The sequence below is a fragment of the Bos indicus x Bos taurus genome, chromosome X (genome assembly GCF_003369695.1).
Source record: "Bos indicus x Bos taurus breed Angus x Brahman F1 hybrid chromosome X, Bos_hybrid_MaternalHap_v2.0, whole genome shotgun sequence".
Lineage (NCBI taxonomy): Eukaryota > Metazoa > Chordata > Mammalia > Artiodactyla > Bovidae > Bos > Bos indicus x Bos taurus.
The window spans coordinates 140,733,139-140,747,754 of record NC_040105.1 but is presented as its reverse complement, the minus strand read 5'-3'; the positions used below and the strand labels follow the sequence as shown (position 1 = coordinate 140,747,754).

The following is a 14,616-nucleotide window of genomic DNA, read 5'->3' as shown; positions in this document are numbered from 1 at the left end:
AGACTAGGAGCTGACTGTGGCTCAGATCATGAACTTCTGATTGCCAAATTCAGACTTAAATTGAAGAAAGTAGGGAAAACCACTAGACCATTCAGGTATGACCTAAATGAAATTCCTTAACGATTATACAGTGGAAGTGACAAATAGATTCAAGGGATTAGATTTGATAGACAGAGTGCCTGAAGAACTACAGATGGAGCTTTGTGATATTGTACAGGATGTGGTGATCAAGACCATTCCCAAGAAAAAGAAATGCAAAAAGGCAAAATGGTTGTCTGAGGAGCCCTTTCTCTTCTCCAGCTGAGAAAAGAAGAGAAGTGAAAGGCAAAGGAGAAAAGGAAAGGTATACATATCTGAATGCAGAGTTCCAAAGAATAGCTAGGAGAGATAAGAAAGCCTTCCTCAGTGATCAATGCAAAGAAATAGAGGAAAACAATAGAATGGGAAAGACTAGAGATCTCTTCAAGAAAAATTAGAGATACCAAAGGAACATTTCACACAAAGATGGACACAATAAAGGACAGAAATGGTATGAACCTAATAGAAGCAGAAGATATTAAGAAGAGGTGATAAGAATACACAGAAGTACTATACAAAGAATATCTTCATGACCCAGATAACCACAATGGTGTGATCACTCACCTAGAACCTGACATCCTGGAATGTGAAGTCAAGTGGGCCTTAGGAAGCATCACTATGAACAAAGCTAGTGGAGTTGATAGAATTGCAGCTGAGCTATTTTAAATTCTAAAAGATGATGCTGTGAAATTGCTGCAGGGAGTGGAAGCTCATTGAGAATCCAATTCAGATGGATTAGCTTTGGTACCCTGGATTTGGAGCATGGATGCAGGAGAAGGGTAGAAGGGGTAGCCTGGTACTTAGGACTTCTCTGGCCAGCTGTGTGGAGGTTTGCCCAGTTCTCAATTCATTCCACTCCTTTCTTCTGCTCTAACATCAGATGACCAAGCATGCCTTCTAATACTCAAGGAATTAATGGCAAATAGTGTTCTACAATTTTTCATCACCACCAACGTGCTCGTAAGACTAGAAAGACAGTGGTCCAATTTGAAGCAAAGTAAAGGCAATAGAGACTACTGTAGAAAGCAAATGAGGCTTCAGTGAAACAGGTCTCATTATTATCATTTGTTAATTTCAGATCAATAGACCCAACATGGAAGTGTGGGATGATGGATCAGAGCCATGTTTTCCCTTGCTTTACCCATTGAGTCAAGTCCCAAGAAGGACCACCTCTTGCCAAAGCCTCCTCCTTTCATCCTAGTTCTCAGAAAAGCAGGTTTAACCACAGAGTCACCATTTACAGAGGAAGAAACTGAGGCTTAGAGAGGTCAGAGTATTTTCCCCATGTCTTGCCCAGTGGTGGAAATATTCAAACCCATGTAATCTGACTCCAGAGTCCCAGTCCCAACTATTAAGGTTAAACTGCCTCTACATGTTTTTTTTTTTTTTTTGCCAAAAGCTCTATAAGAACTTCTGATTTCATGCCTAGTTAAGAACTCCTGATTTGTTTCTTGAATCTTTAAAAATTATTTGAAGTATTTTAGGCAAAAAAGTAATACATAAATATAGTAACAAGTTCAAATTATACAAAAGATCATACAGTGAAAAGTGAGTCTTCGTCTCCTACCTACCCTAGTTCCACAGTTCTCAATCCTCCCCTCTCTAGCTGCTGCTGCTGCTAAATTGCTTCAGTCGTGTCCGACTCTGTGTGACCCCATAGATGGCAGCCCACCAGGCTCCCCCGTCCCTGAGATTCTCCAGGCAAGAACACTGGAGTGGGTTGCCATTTCCTTCTCCAATGCATGAAAGTGAAAAGTGAAAGTGAAGCCGCTCAGTCATGTCTGACTCCTAGCGACCCCATGGACTGCAGCCCACCAGGCCCCTCCATCCATGGGATTTTCCAGGCAAGAGTACTGGAGTGGGTTGCCATTGCCTTCTCCATCCCCTCTCTAGAGGCAAATGTTATTTTTTTTGCATTCCCTTCCAGAAATAATCTTAGCTATAATGCTCCATATATACCCTTCAAAGATAAGTGGAAGCATGTGATACATACTGATGCCTCCAGTCTAACTGAGAAATCCTGCCTTGGCAAATAACACCATCATCAAGATCCAAACACAGGTGAGGACGGGATGGATGTGATATTTTATATACCCATGAAAGACCTGGTGATGTAAAGAATTCATCCTGTAGTTTCAAGCAGTTAGTCTGGATAGGAAGTGACTCCATCTGGAAATGTCTTCTTGGAGGGACTAATGCTCACTTGGGTACAGGCTGAACAGCTCTGCTCCCTGAGACATAGGAATCTCCTACGTCTTATAGAGGGTTGTATCCTGCTTGGTATCTGATGAGCTTAGTTCCTTGCGTATATACACTGGCTTTTCAGTCAATGATGGCTGTAGTTATGCTTGCAAAATTTGCTTTGTTTGCTTAAAAAAATCCTTGTAATGGAGTGTGGGTTACTCCCATGATATATCCCTTTGTTCTCCATTTTTGCTTTTCAGTACCAAGGTGCTCTGTACTCTTAGTGTGTATAAATTTTTGAATTATGCTGAAAATCTAGTTTCCTACAAACTGGCAAAGATTGCTGGTATGCTCCAGAATGGTACAAAATAGAAATCCTGATTAGTATTTTTACTTTCAGAAAAGAATTAACAAAATATCACCTAGTACCTGCGGACCACAGGAACACAAACAAAATATCATCTATTTATTAAAAAAATATGTTTTGCTCTAAGCTATAAAGAATTGGTGTTAAATTTCTAAACAAAAACTATCAGTTTGGGAGGGGAAAAGTTTATGACAAGGATTATGGGTGTGGGAGGTAAAGGTAGGGTATATATATATATGGTGGTGGTGGTTTAGTTGCTAATTTGTGTCTGACTCTTTGCAACCTCATGGATTATAGCCCACCAGGCTCCTCTGTCCGTGGGATTTTCCAGGCAAGAATTCTGGAGTGAGTTGCCATTTCTCTGTCCAAGGGATCTTCCCCACCCAGGGGTTGAACCTGGGTCTCCTGCATTGCAGGCGGATTGTTTACTAACTGAGCTACCAGGGAAGCCCAGAGTATATAGTCAAAAGTAAGGTGTTGAACAAAACTAAAACATGAACATGAAACTGGAACAAATCACACTAATTTGCTAAATATTGGGGCGGGGGCAACTAGATATAGCTGCGACTGCTGCAGAAAAAGAGATTTTTGGAGTTTAACAGACTTGGATCCCAATACAACTTTACTCTTTAAGGACCCAGTGTAAGCTCTCTCTGAGCCACAGTTTCCTCATCTGTAAAACGGGTATGATCATGATTAGAATCTTATTGTTTATTTTTTAATATATTTTAAAATTGAAGTATAGTTGATTTACAATGTTGTGTTAGTTTCAGGTATACAGCAAAGTGACTCAGTTATACATATATGTGTGTGTGTGTGTGTGTGTGTGTGTGTTACTCAGTCGTGTCTGACTCTTTGCAACCCAATGTTTTGTAGCCCGCCAAGCCCCTCTGTTCATGGAGTTCTCCAGGCAAGAATACTGGAGTGGGTTGCCATTTCCTTCTCCAGAGGATCTTCCTGACCCAGGAATCAAACTTGGATCTCCCGCATTGCAGGCAGATTCTTTATCATCTGAGCCACCAGGGAAGCTCTCTCTCTCTCTCCCCTCCTGCCACACACGCTTGTTTTCAGATTCTTTTCCGTTATAGGTTATTACAGGGTTTTGTATACAGTTCCCTGTGAAAATCTTATTATGAAATGAACTCAAGCAAGCTACACATTCATCAAAAAACAAACACCCTCCCCAATCCTTTTATTATCATTGAGGGAAACAAAACCTCCCAAGAACCTAGTAATATCTTTCCTTATTAATTGTTCCCTTAATAGCCTATAGTTATTTTCACAGTTCACTCTGAATCTTAATTTTATATACCAAAGCATTTTAAGAGTTTCTCTTTGACTCTTGTGTTTATTACCTTTCTCAGTGTGGAAGGCAACATCTAAGGTGGCTCTCAGTGACCCCCAGCTCCTGGTATTCACACCCTTGTGTAATCCTCTTTGAGCTGATCAGTGACTTACTTCTAAGGAATAGAATACAGCCAAATGGTGTGGTATCACTTCTGTGACTAGGTTGCAAGACTGTGACTTCCATCTTGCTAGCTGTCTCTCTCTCTTGCTGGCTTTGCCAAAACAAGATGCCATGTTGGAGAGGTCTGTTTGGCAAGGAACCAAGCATGGCTTCCAGCCAATAGCAAGTGAGGAAACTCCTGCTGACAGCCTGTGAAGACCTGAGTCCTGCCAACAAGCACATGAATGAGCTTGGAAACGGATCCTCCCTCAGTCAAGCCTTGAGATGCTACCCCAGCCCTGGCCAATATCTTGATTATAGCCTGTAAGAAACACTAGAGCAGAAGACCCTGTTTAGCCATGCTTGGATTCTTGACCCACAAAAACAGTGAGATAATAAATGTGTTATTCTAAGCTGCTAAATTTTAGGGTAACTTGTTATGCCTAGAATGGACTTTCTAGTACCATTTCCTAGAAGTCAAAAGAATGATCCATGCTGAACTTTCAGTAGAAAAATATGACAACAAATCAGTTATTGAACATTTCCTATGTGCTGGGTATAGTATTTTTGTTTACTTTAAAAAATTTATTTATTTTAAATTATTTTTGGCTGTCCTGGGTCTTTATTGCTGTGTGCGGGCTTTCTCTATTTATGGTGAGTGGGGGCTACTCTCTAGTTGCGATGCGTGGGCTTCTCATCGCAGAGCATGGGCTCTAGGTGCTCGTAGGCTCAGTAGTTGTCCCCATGGGCTTAGTTGCTCCGTGGCATGTTGGATCCTCCCTGTCCAGGGATCGAATCAGTGTCCCCTGCACTGCAAGGTGAATTTTCAACCACTGGACCACCAGGGAAGCCATGGGTATAGTATTAACTGCTTTATTATTAAATTTATTGACTTAATTCTCATGACAACTCTCTGAGGTAGCATTATGATCTCTATTTTACAGATTAGGAAACTGGGTCTCAGAGAGCTGAATTAACTTATCCAGTGTGAAATAAACAGTGGCTTGTATAAACTTCAAAACACGTGTTCTTAATCAGATAAATAGGGTTGTTGTTGTTCAGTCGCTAAGTTGTGTCCAACTCTTTGTGACTCCATGCACTGCAGCACACCAAGCTTCCCTGTCCTTCACTGTCTCCCGGAATCTGCTCAAACTCATGTCCACTGAGTCAGTGATGCCATACAACCATCTCATCCTCTGTTGTCCCCTTCTTCTCTTCCCATCTCCTCCTGGAGGAGGGAATGGCAAATCACTTCAGTATTCTTGCCGTGAGAACCCCATGAACAATAGAAAGAGGCAAAATAGAGTTGGCTTCATCACAATATGATAACTCAAGATGTACTTTGTCCTTAGCTCTATGCTTGGCACATAGGAGGTGCTCAGTATATATGAGCTATGATTATTGTACCTTGAACTCACAGCAAAGAGCCTCTGTGTCAGTCCCCATTGAAAAACAAGCTCCTTACACCCTGCTGGGGTACATGATCTTCCCCAGAGTGGCCACAGTGGTCCACACATCCTGAACAAGGTCCTGCTTCACCAAGTGACCTTAATAACTCATCCTAATATGTCCTCTTGAGAGTTCCATCCAGCATGTGGCAATGTGCTGGACTCATTTTCATTCTGCTTGGGTGCTACCATTGAGCACTGGAGGCTCTTGATCTGTTCACATGGATTACTCATGGCCATATACAGATGCGGGGCTATTTAGAATAGTGATTGAATTTGAGGCATCAGTTGCTTTCCAATGATCTGTTGCAGCTGAAATTAAATACTCCTTTCTTTTACACCTTTATAAGGCTTGGTTAACTCCTATTTACAGATGGAACTTTACAGCTAGGATATTTTATAGAGCACTTACCCTATTGATAACAGAAACACCTTACAATTGTGTCAGCTTGACTGTTTATAAAACACTTTCATATGCATCTCATTTGATTCTGCGGCACTTCATCTATGCCTTATGAGATGAATTGCTTTCTACCTTGTATTATAGCCATCTATATACATGAGGCAGGATGGTCTGGTGGAAGAATCCCAGTTCCACCATGTACTAGATGTGTGGCTTGAATAAGTTTATGATCTTCCCTGAGCTTCTGTTATACTCATTTATAAAATGGGCTTAATCATGCTCATCTTATAGGGCTATTGTGGGGAATGAGATCACATGTAAACTGCAGGACAAATAATAAGAACTCAACTAATATTTTCTCAAAAATATTGTTAGTTTGCATGCTGATACCTAGCAAAATCTGTGACTGTTCTTTACATCTCCAACAGGCCTGGTGCTGTGTCTTCTATCTTTTGGAAAGAAGCTCAGTATGTATTTCTTGAATGGGCAAGCCTGGGGATAGTCAGGAAAGTTACTATTATTGTAGTAGGTGGAGGTTCAGCAGCCTGCCCAGGACTCACATGACTGATAACGGATAGAACTGGAATTTGAACTCTGGTCCTCTTCTGCCTAGTCCAATCCTGTGGTCTTTGGGTTGGTTTGAAAGAAAGATGTACTGGGAATAAAATCTCTTGTAGAAGCGAAACTACAGAAAGCCTAGGCTGGATTTCTCCACCAGGATTCAGATCTCTTTGGACATGCTGTAAAGAGCCTCCATCCCGTGCCTCCATGGGTTACCAGGGAGACTTCTGAGAGTTGTGTTCACACGCTAGGTGCAATAAGAGTGCCTTAGTTGTTAGAGGCCGTGGGAAAATCTGAGTATAATCTCTTGTCTGCCACTCAGATTTACCCATTGGTCTAGTTCCCTAAGGATTTGTATCTAAATAGACACAGAGGGTTAAGGGATTGTGAAAATAAAAACAAGATTATTGTTGTTTAGTTGCTAAGTGGTGTCCGACTCTTTGTGACCCCATGGATTGTAGCTTGCCAGGTTCCTCTGTACGTGGAATTTCCCAGGAAAGAATCCTGGAGTGGGTTGCCATTTCCTTCTCCAGGGGAATCTTCCCAATCCAAGGATCAAGCCTGTCTCCTGCATTGCAGGTGCATTCTTTACTGCTGAGCCATCTGCGAAGCCCCCAAAGAAGATAAAAGCAGGAAAAAATTAAGCAGTTTCTCTAAAGAGCTCTGTGAGACATTGGAAGGGAGATGAGGCAGCACAGCTTCTATGGTGACCTGATTGAGCATTGGCTCAGAACATAGCCAACTCTGGCACATGGGGTCTCCAGGGAACAGAACTCAGCTTTAGCACTTAGAGGGCTGTGGTACATCAGTGACACCAGGGGCAGCACAGAGGACCATTTTGTTTTAGGAGTAGTGCAGGGTAGGGACTTCCCTGGTGATCCAGAGGTTAAGACTCTGCACTTCAATACAGGAGGCCCCGGTTCAATACCTGGTCAGGGAACTATTAATAAGATTCCACATTCAATGTAGTGCAGCAAAAAAAAAAAAAAAAAAGAGTAGTGCAAGGCAGCATCAGTGGCTTAATGTAGCTCTGGAAGCTTTGGGAACAGGGGTAAGTGGTATCCTTGGTACAAGCATTAATGCCCTTATCATTCATGGTGAGCACTGCTAGCAGTGATGAAGTGCCTAGGATGTGGCTTCTGTAGGTGGTGAAGGTCTAAGAAGTCCATAACGCTGAGAAGGCTTCTTTATGAATAGACCTGAGACAACCACTGAGAAATAGTGGCGGTACCATAACAATGGGTTTATGTGAAAATCAGAGAAATGTTGTTTATGACAATCGTTTGTTTTTTTACCCGTAGCTTGATATGATTTGGGGAATTTCAGATTAGCAACCTGACACCAAAAGTCAGATTGATAACAGTTTACCCTGTAATCTGGAGCCCATTCTACTTCTGTTCCCCTGTGTGAGGTGCTAATTTTCAAAGGTAGAATCCTCCCTCCTTCTGCTCCCATTCCCAAAAAGCTCATTACTCCATGCCATCAGGCAGAATTCCTGGGAGCACAGACATTTGAAAGAGAGGTTACTGAACGTGACTCTACATCTCCATCTGGCTATTTGGATGAAGGTGGTAAGCACTCTGGAGCTTCTAGGTGAGGGGCTGTGGGAGGCAGGGGCAGTGAGGGGGAAGCCGCCCATCATTACCAGTGTGCATGGAGATGGCAAACCACATGTCCTGGAGTGGGTGGCATAGCTCTGCTTCCCTCTTACAAAGTGCTGGCTGTGCAAAGGGCTGAGATGGTGGCATCATGCCTTTGCTGTCAGTGACACAAGTTGTATCTGGTACTGTAAGTAAAACAAGCTTCTTTCCTTCAAGATCATCTGTCTGTCTTGCCCTTCAAGGTTAACGAAAGATGTGGTAAAGGCGTTAGGTACATGTCAAGAATGACACCACCACCAGCAACAAGAGTAAATGCTTATATATGTTCTACAGTACACACACACACATGTACACACACACACGCACACACACACACACACTTTCCCCACCATTGGTCCATCTACTTTCTCACAATGGCTTAAAGATTGAGTTAGAGTTATCTTCCTGACCAAACAAGGTTTCCCCAAAATGTAGTTCTAAGACCAGTTGTGCCAGGCAAATTTAGTAGGTGGTAGACAAAAAGCGGAGAAGGCAATGGCACCCACTCCAGTCCTCTTGCCTGGAAAATCCATGGACAGAGGAGCCTGGAAGGCTGCAGTCCATGGGGTCGCTAAAAGTCAGACACGACTGAGCAACTTCACTTTCACGTTTCACTTTCATGCATTGGAGAAGGAAATGGCAACCCACTCCAGTGTTCTTGCCTGGAGAATCCCAGGGATGGGGGAGCCTGGTGGGCTGCCGTCTATGGGATCGCACAGTCGGACACGACTGAAGCGACTTAGCAGCAGCAGCAGCAGACAAAAAAGGGTTCCCTGACCAAGTAAGTTTGGGAGACATTGCATTGTACAATGGATTTGACAATACAGTTGGGTTATACAGTCACTCTACTGTAGGACTTCCTGGGGGGCTAATGTGTGTAGAGAAGAGGAGGGGAAAATAAAAGTGAAATAGGAGGAATTTCTCAAAGAGAGGCAGCAAGCATGGTGTTATGCATGGGCGGCTCTGGCAACAGACTTTCTGGGTTCAGAACCCAGCTAGTATCTGTCACTTTCTACTTAGGGGAACTTGGAAAAGTTTATATCACTAAAGCTATGACAAACCTTGACAGCATATTAAAAAGTAGAGACATCACTTTGCTGACAAAGGTCCGTATAGTCAAAGCTATGGTTTTTCCAGTTGTCATGTATGGATATGAGGGTTGGACCATAAAGAAGGCTGAGCACAGAATTGATGCTTTTGAACTCTGGTGCTGGAGAAGACTCTTGAGAGTCCCTTAGACTGCAAGATCAAATCAGTAAAGGAAATGGATCCTGACTATTCATTAGAAAGACTGACACTGAAGCTGAAGCTCCAATACTTTTGCCACCTGATGTGAAGAGCTGACCCATTGGAAAACACCCTGATGTTGGGAAATATTGAGGGCAGGAGGAGAAGGGGGTGACAGAGAATGAGATGGTTGCATGGTATCACTGACTCAACGGACATGAGTTTGAGCAAACTCTGGGAGATGGTGAAGGACAGGGAAGCCTGGTGTGCTACAGTCCATGGGGTCACAAAGAATCAGACATAACTTAGTAACTGAACAACAACAACAATTCTTTCTTAAAGTCTTTATTGAATTTTGTTGCAGTATTGCTTCTGTTTCAATTTTTGTTGTTTTTTGGCCACGAGACCTGTGGGATCTTAGCTCCCCGACCATGGATCAAACCTGCACCCCCTGCATTGGAAGGCAAAGTCTTAACCGCTGGACCACTAGGGAAGTCCCTTTTTTTTCTTTTTAAAGAGACACCCACCGTTTGAAAAATCTAAAAATAAAAAAAATAGAGATACTCACTTGCTGGCCTCAAGATGGTTGTGTGTACATTTTTGGAGGAAGGAGGATGGACTCAATGAGTGGTTTTGTCAATTATCTAATGACTTGAATGCCTTTGATTTCTGCATCAGAAATGGATCTACTGTTACTGAATTGTGTCTTGGAATTTTGCTAGGAGTAAGGAGTGATACCAAAGCATTCAAGATTAATCCAAGCCTGCAATCAAACTGATCATGTTCTCATACTCCAGTTTCATCAGAAAATATCAAATGGCAGGAAATCAAGCTGCATCCTGACTGGGCAGAGTGTTCTTTGTGAGCTGATGATCTACACCTGCAACCGACTTTTAGCGACAGGTGGTATCATATAGAGCAGTACTTCTCAAGCTATCACGTATATCAGAATCACCTGTGTGGCTTGTTAACATCCAGGGGGCTGGGCCCCTACCCCAGGTTTTGTTTCACTAGGTCTGGTCGGGGGCAGGTGTGGAGAGACAAGACTGAGGACCACACTGAAAACTACTGATACAGAGGTTAAGGGAATGGACACTGCAGTTGGAACGACCTGGGTTTAATTTCTAGTCCCACCACTTAAAAGATATGGAATCTCAATTAAGTTACTTGTGTGCCTCAGCTTACCCTTCTGTAGAGTGGGGATCATAGAAACTACCTCATGGGGTTGTTGTGAGGATTAGTGAGTTAATATACAAAAAGCCCTTAGAATCGTGCTTACTGTATTAACGTTAGTTGTTACTATTGTTATTAAGAGGTTAGACCACCAAGTTGGGACAGGATCCATAGAATGGGAAAGGAGCATTGATATAGCAAGCTGTATCACTGCTTTTTAATTTGCCATTTTAAAGGGATATTAATGGTAGGATTTTACATCTTGGTTTTCTAGAGATGGAGCTGCTTTGGGGCAGAGAGATCTGAACCCTGAGGGTTGACCTCCTCCCCTTTGTCTGGTTGACTGGTCTCTTACTTCCAGTCTCATCCCCACCACAGGCTTCACTTTCTAGCAAAGCGGTAACAGTGCAAGTTTGGCCGCAGGCCTCAAAGGCAAACGCTCCACACCTCTTTGGGAATCTCATGGAATATCTTTATTCCAGACAACATTTATGAAGTGCTCACTGGTGTGCAAACCTTCATGGTTTGATCTCTCTTTCTTAGAGTTCCAGCTAATGATCCTGTTTAAAAACACAAGTTTCTGTTTAAAATTCTGAAGCCTTTGGTAAGTTGCTTATAAAGGAAAGAAATGTATACGTTTCTAATCCATTAACCCTACCCTCAAGTGTGCCTGCTTGTCCTGAGGTTCCCAATATACCTCTAGTTCAGATGATAATTAGGAAGCTTGCTAGCATCATCAGAATGCAGCTGCTTGGGGGAAAGTGCCTAAATCTGGCCATAATGTAACCAACTCTCAAGTTCTTTGGGTGACAGTCCAGGGTGTTTGTAAAACCAGCCCCTGCACTTCATTGTGGTGGCTGATTCTGGTAGGCTGGAGGGGAAGGTTAATAATGCCCAGTGGGTCCATTAGCTTTAACCGAGTCTTCCTCAGTGGACTACAATGCAGTGCGGTTATCATCCACAGTGGCTTTCCTCTCTGCTCATTAGTTAATGTCAGGGCTTTAATGGTGCAGAGCAAAAGGAAGGGTGTGTATATTTGTGTGTCCCCATTTGCCTTTTCCCTCATCAGCTGAGCATAATTTCTTTCTTTATACAAAGGAAATGATGCCTTAATGATGAGTCCTGGCCTAGAAATTGGAAAACTTTGATTCTAGAACTAGCATCCCTTCTGACTTGCTCTATTACCTTGGATTATTAGATTTTCTGGGCCTTTGTGTCCTTTCTTGCAAAATCAGATGATCCTGACTCCCTCATCTCAGAGTTGTTGAATAGCTAACAAGATAACTGGTAATGCCTTGGAAACTGATTAGTGCTTTATGGATGTGAGAGAGAATTATGATACCCAGCAAATTCAGATTAGAGATCCTGTGCTTTTTTCACACACTTGCCAAGCCTTATTTAATGAAAATAACAACCCTTATAACTTTTAAAAACTAAATATATAAGTTGAATAAATATCTTTTAAAAAAGAATAATTAAATTATAATTTGATATTTTCCGAAAAGAAAAAGAAGAAGCATCTTTCACAATAAAAAGCATGGAGGTGATTTACCAACTTGGTGAATCATTTTCTGGAAAAAAAAAAAAAAAAAAAATCCAGAATCAACCACTAGATGTCAGTGTTGGACAAGCACAGAGAGATTGGCAGCGCCTCCCGCATTAGCGTCTGGCTCCATTTCAGCTATCAAGTTTCTCTGCAAAGGAGAGGGAGTTTGTGTAACTGAAGCAAAGATTTTGCTTTCTCACTTCTCGCCCCGTCTTGCGGAAAACAGCCTGATGCTCTGGGTAAGTCGCCCGTTATCTGTTATCTTCACTTTCAGTGATTCCCTTTATAGATCTGCAGTCTGCTGAGAAGTTTAAAACACAAATTTAAACATGTGCTTAGCTCCCCCAAGGCCACATACTTGTTTTTCTTCACAAAGGTTTGCTTTTCTTTTTCCAGATCAGCCTTCCTGGCCTACCTTTGTGTAAAATTAATCAAATCTAACAAGGAAATACTGCTCTTGGGGACCCAGGTTCCAAAAACCCTTGAATGAGGGTCTTTATTTATTTTTTGCTACAGTGACACTTGCTCTGATTTCAGATCATTTTCTAAAAATGGCAGCTACTTGGTGTGTCATTTGTAAAAGAAAACGTGGTCACATTATAGCTGTGCTAAACAGCCTCTTTCAGTCCTCTTTCATTTTACACTTTTACTGGGAGGTTTGAAAAGAGGCAATGTAATTAGGTTCCAGTTGTCTCTGTTGAGCTCAGAGATGCTCACCTTTCCTTGGGGGAAGATGAATTCCTGTTATGTTGGTTTCTTATCACAACTTGGATTATGGAGGAAATCTGTGGCGAATTCAGACTAAAGCTAGTGATAAAATCAACTCAGCTCTTTGAAAAGGCCACCTGCTCTGGGGTTTTGGAATTCAGATTTTCGGGGCTACCCCTCTTGAACAATTTTCAAGGGTAGAGTTTCAGTTTCTTGTGCCACTCCTGCCCTTTATAGAAGGCCAGCTCAGACACATTTAGAAAACGTTTTGTGGAGTAATTTGGAATTGACACATCCCTTCATTGGTTTACCTTAATCCCTTTTGCCCTCCAGTTGGCCAACAGGAAGAAATGGTTTAGTGACACAAAGTCAAACGTGGCTTTCGTGTGTGGCCACACTTCCTGGAGACCAGTGGAGGGGGCTGGAGGTGACAGCGCCTCGTGGTGTGGAACAGGGCCCTGCTGCAGCACCCTGCGTGGCTGCTGGCCAGGAACTGGCCGTGTCCTGGGGAATGAGTCATCAGACACAAGCAGCTTGCTTTTGGAGGCAGGCCCAGCGTTGGTTTCAAGGTCCTCTTGGATCTGCTGCCTCTCAGCTTCCACTTCACTGCGTCTTAGCCTCCCTGGGTCTCCTCAGCAGTGTTCAGAATCTTGGAGGAAGAAAAGCCCCCTTACCCTCTGCCCTATTCCATCACTTTGACACTTCCCTACTTATGCCTGAGACCTTGCCCCTCCCCAGCTTCTAAAGGATCTTTTCCCAAACTCATCCGCTTCTGGTCTGGCACTTTCAACCTTGTCTCCTGCCGGCTGCTTCCCCGGTGCCTTCCTGCCAACGAGGGAGCTGAGAGCAATAGTTTTGGGGTCAGACATAGCTCAGCTACTCGCTACTTGTCTGACATGAGGGCAGTTCCTTTATTTCTCTGAGCTTCGGTTTCTTAATAACAGAACTTACCTTGCTGTGTTTTGTGAGGATTAAATGAGGTAAACTCTGTAAGGAAAGCAACTAGCACTTTGTTGGAGTTAGGGGGCCATAGCTGCTGCTGTTCATTTTGTTGTTTCTGACTATTCTCCTAATTGTCTGCCTGCTCTCCATTCTCTCTTTGCCCTTCAGCTGCTCAGTATGTCTAATGACTGGGTTATCCTTACTTTTGCTCTTTCACATCTACTCACTGTCCATTGCTTCTTGTTTTGGCAATTATATTTTAAATACCTACGCTTTTCCTTGTTCTTGGTTTCTGACTTGTAGTATCCTGTCCATATTTTCTAGATGCAAAGGTCATCTCCAATCACTCTAAAGAAAAGAATTAAATTAAAAAAATCCTCTTTTTTTCCAGAATTATCTATATTCTAGGGTCTTTAGTTTTTCCTATTTGCCCAATTATTATCCCTTCTGTGTTTATTGAAATTTTATCTTTTTTTTTCTAGGCCTCGCTGAAATGCCACATCCTCCAGAATGCCATACTTAATCTACAAATTTGAAGCACGTTAGCCTTCCCTCCTCCACCTTTATAACCCTTGGCTTGAACCTTTTTATTACATAGCACTGTATATGTGGCTCAATTTGACTTTTTTCTTGGAGTATAGGTTCCTGGAGGTCAAGGACTGTGCTATACACACTAGCCTCTCTGCCTTTATGGGGACAGAGGTCACCACCACAGGATGAGAATCAAGTAAGACTCAAGTGAGAGTGTCCTGGTAGATCAAGAATTGCACTGGTTGATAGAGGAGGCAATAGACCTTTCCTAGAAGTCTTGGCAGCCCACTCCAGTGTTCTTGCCTGGAGAATCCCAGGGATGGGGCAGCCTGCTGGGCTGCCGTCTATGGGGTTGCACAGA

At 42.7% G+C, this 14,616-nt stretch overlaps 1 long non-coding RNA gene across 1 annotated transcript; it reads left to right on the top strand.

The window, feature by feature from the left end:
* Positions 1 to 12,221: 12,221 nt before the first annotated feature.
* Positions 12,222 to 14,341, top strand: LOC113887882. The gene is made up of 2 exons (XR_003509848.1): positions 12,222 to 12,313; positions 14,207 to 14,341. It is a non-coding gene; the product is annotated as an uncharacterized LOC113887882 (long non-coding RNA).
* The last annotated feature ends 275 nt before the right edge of the window (positions 14,342 to 14,616 follow it).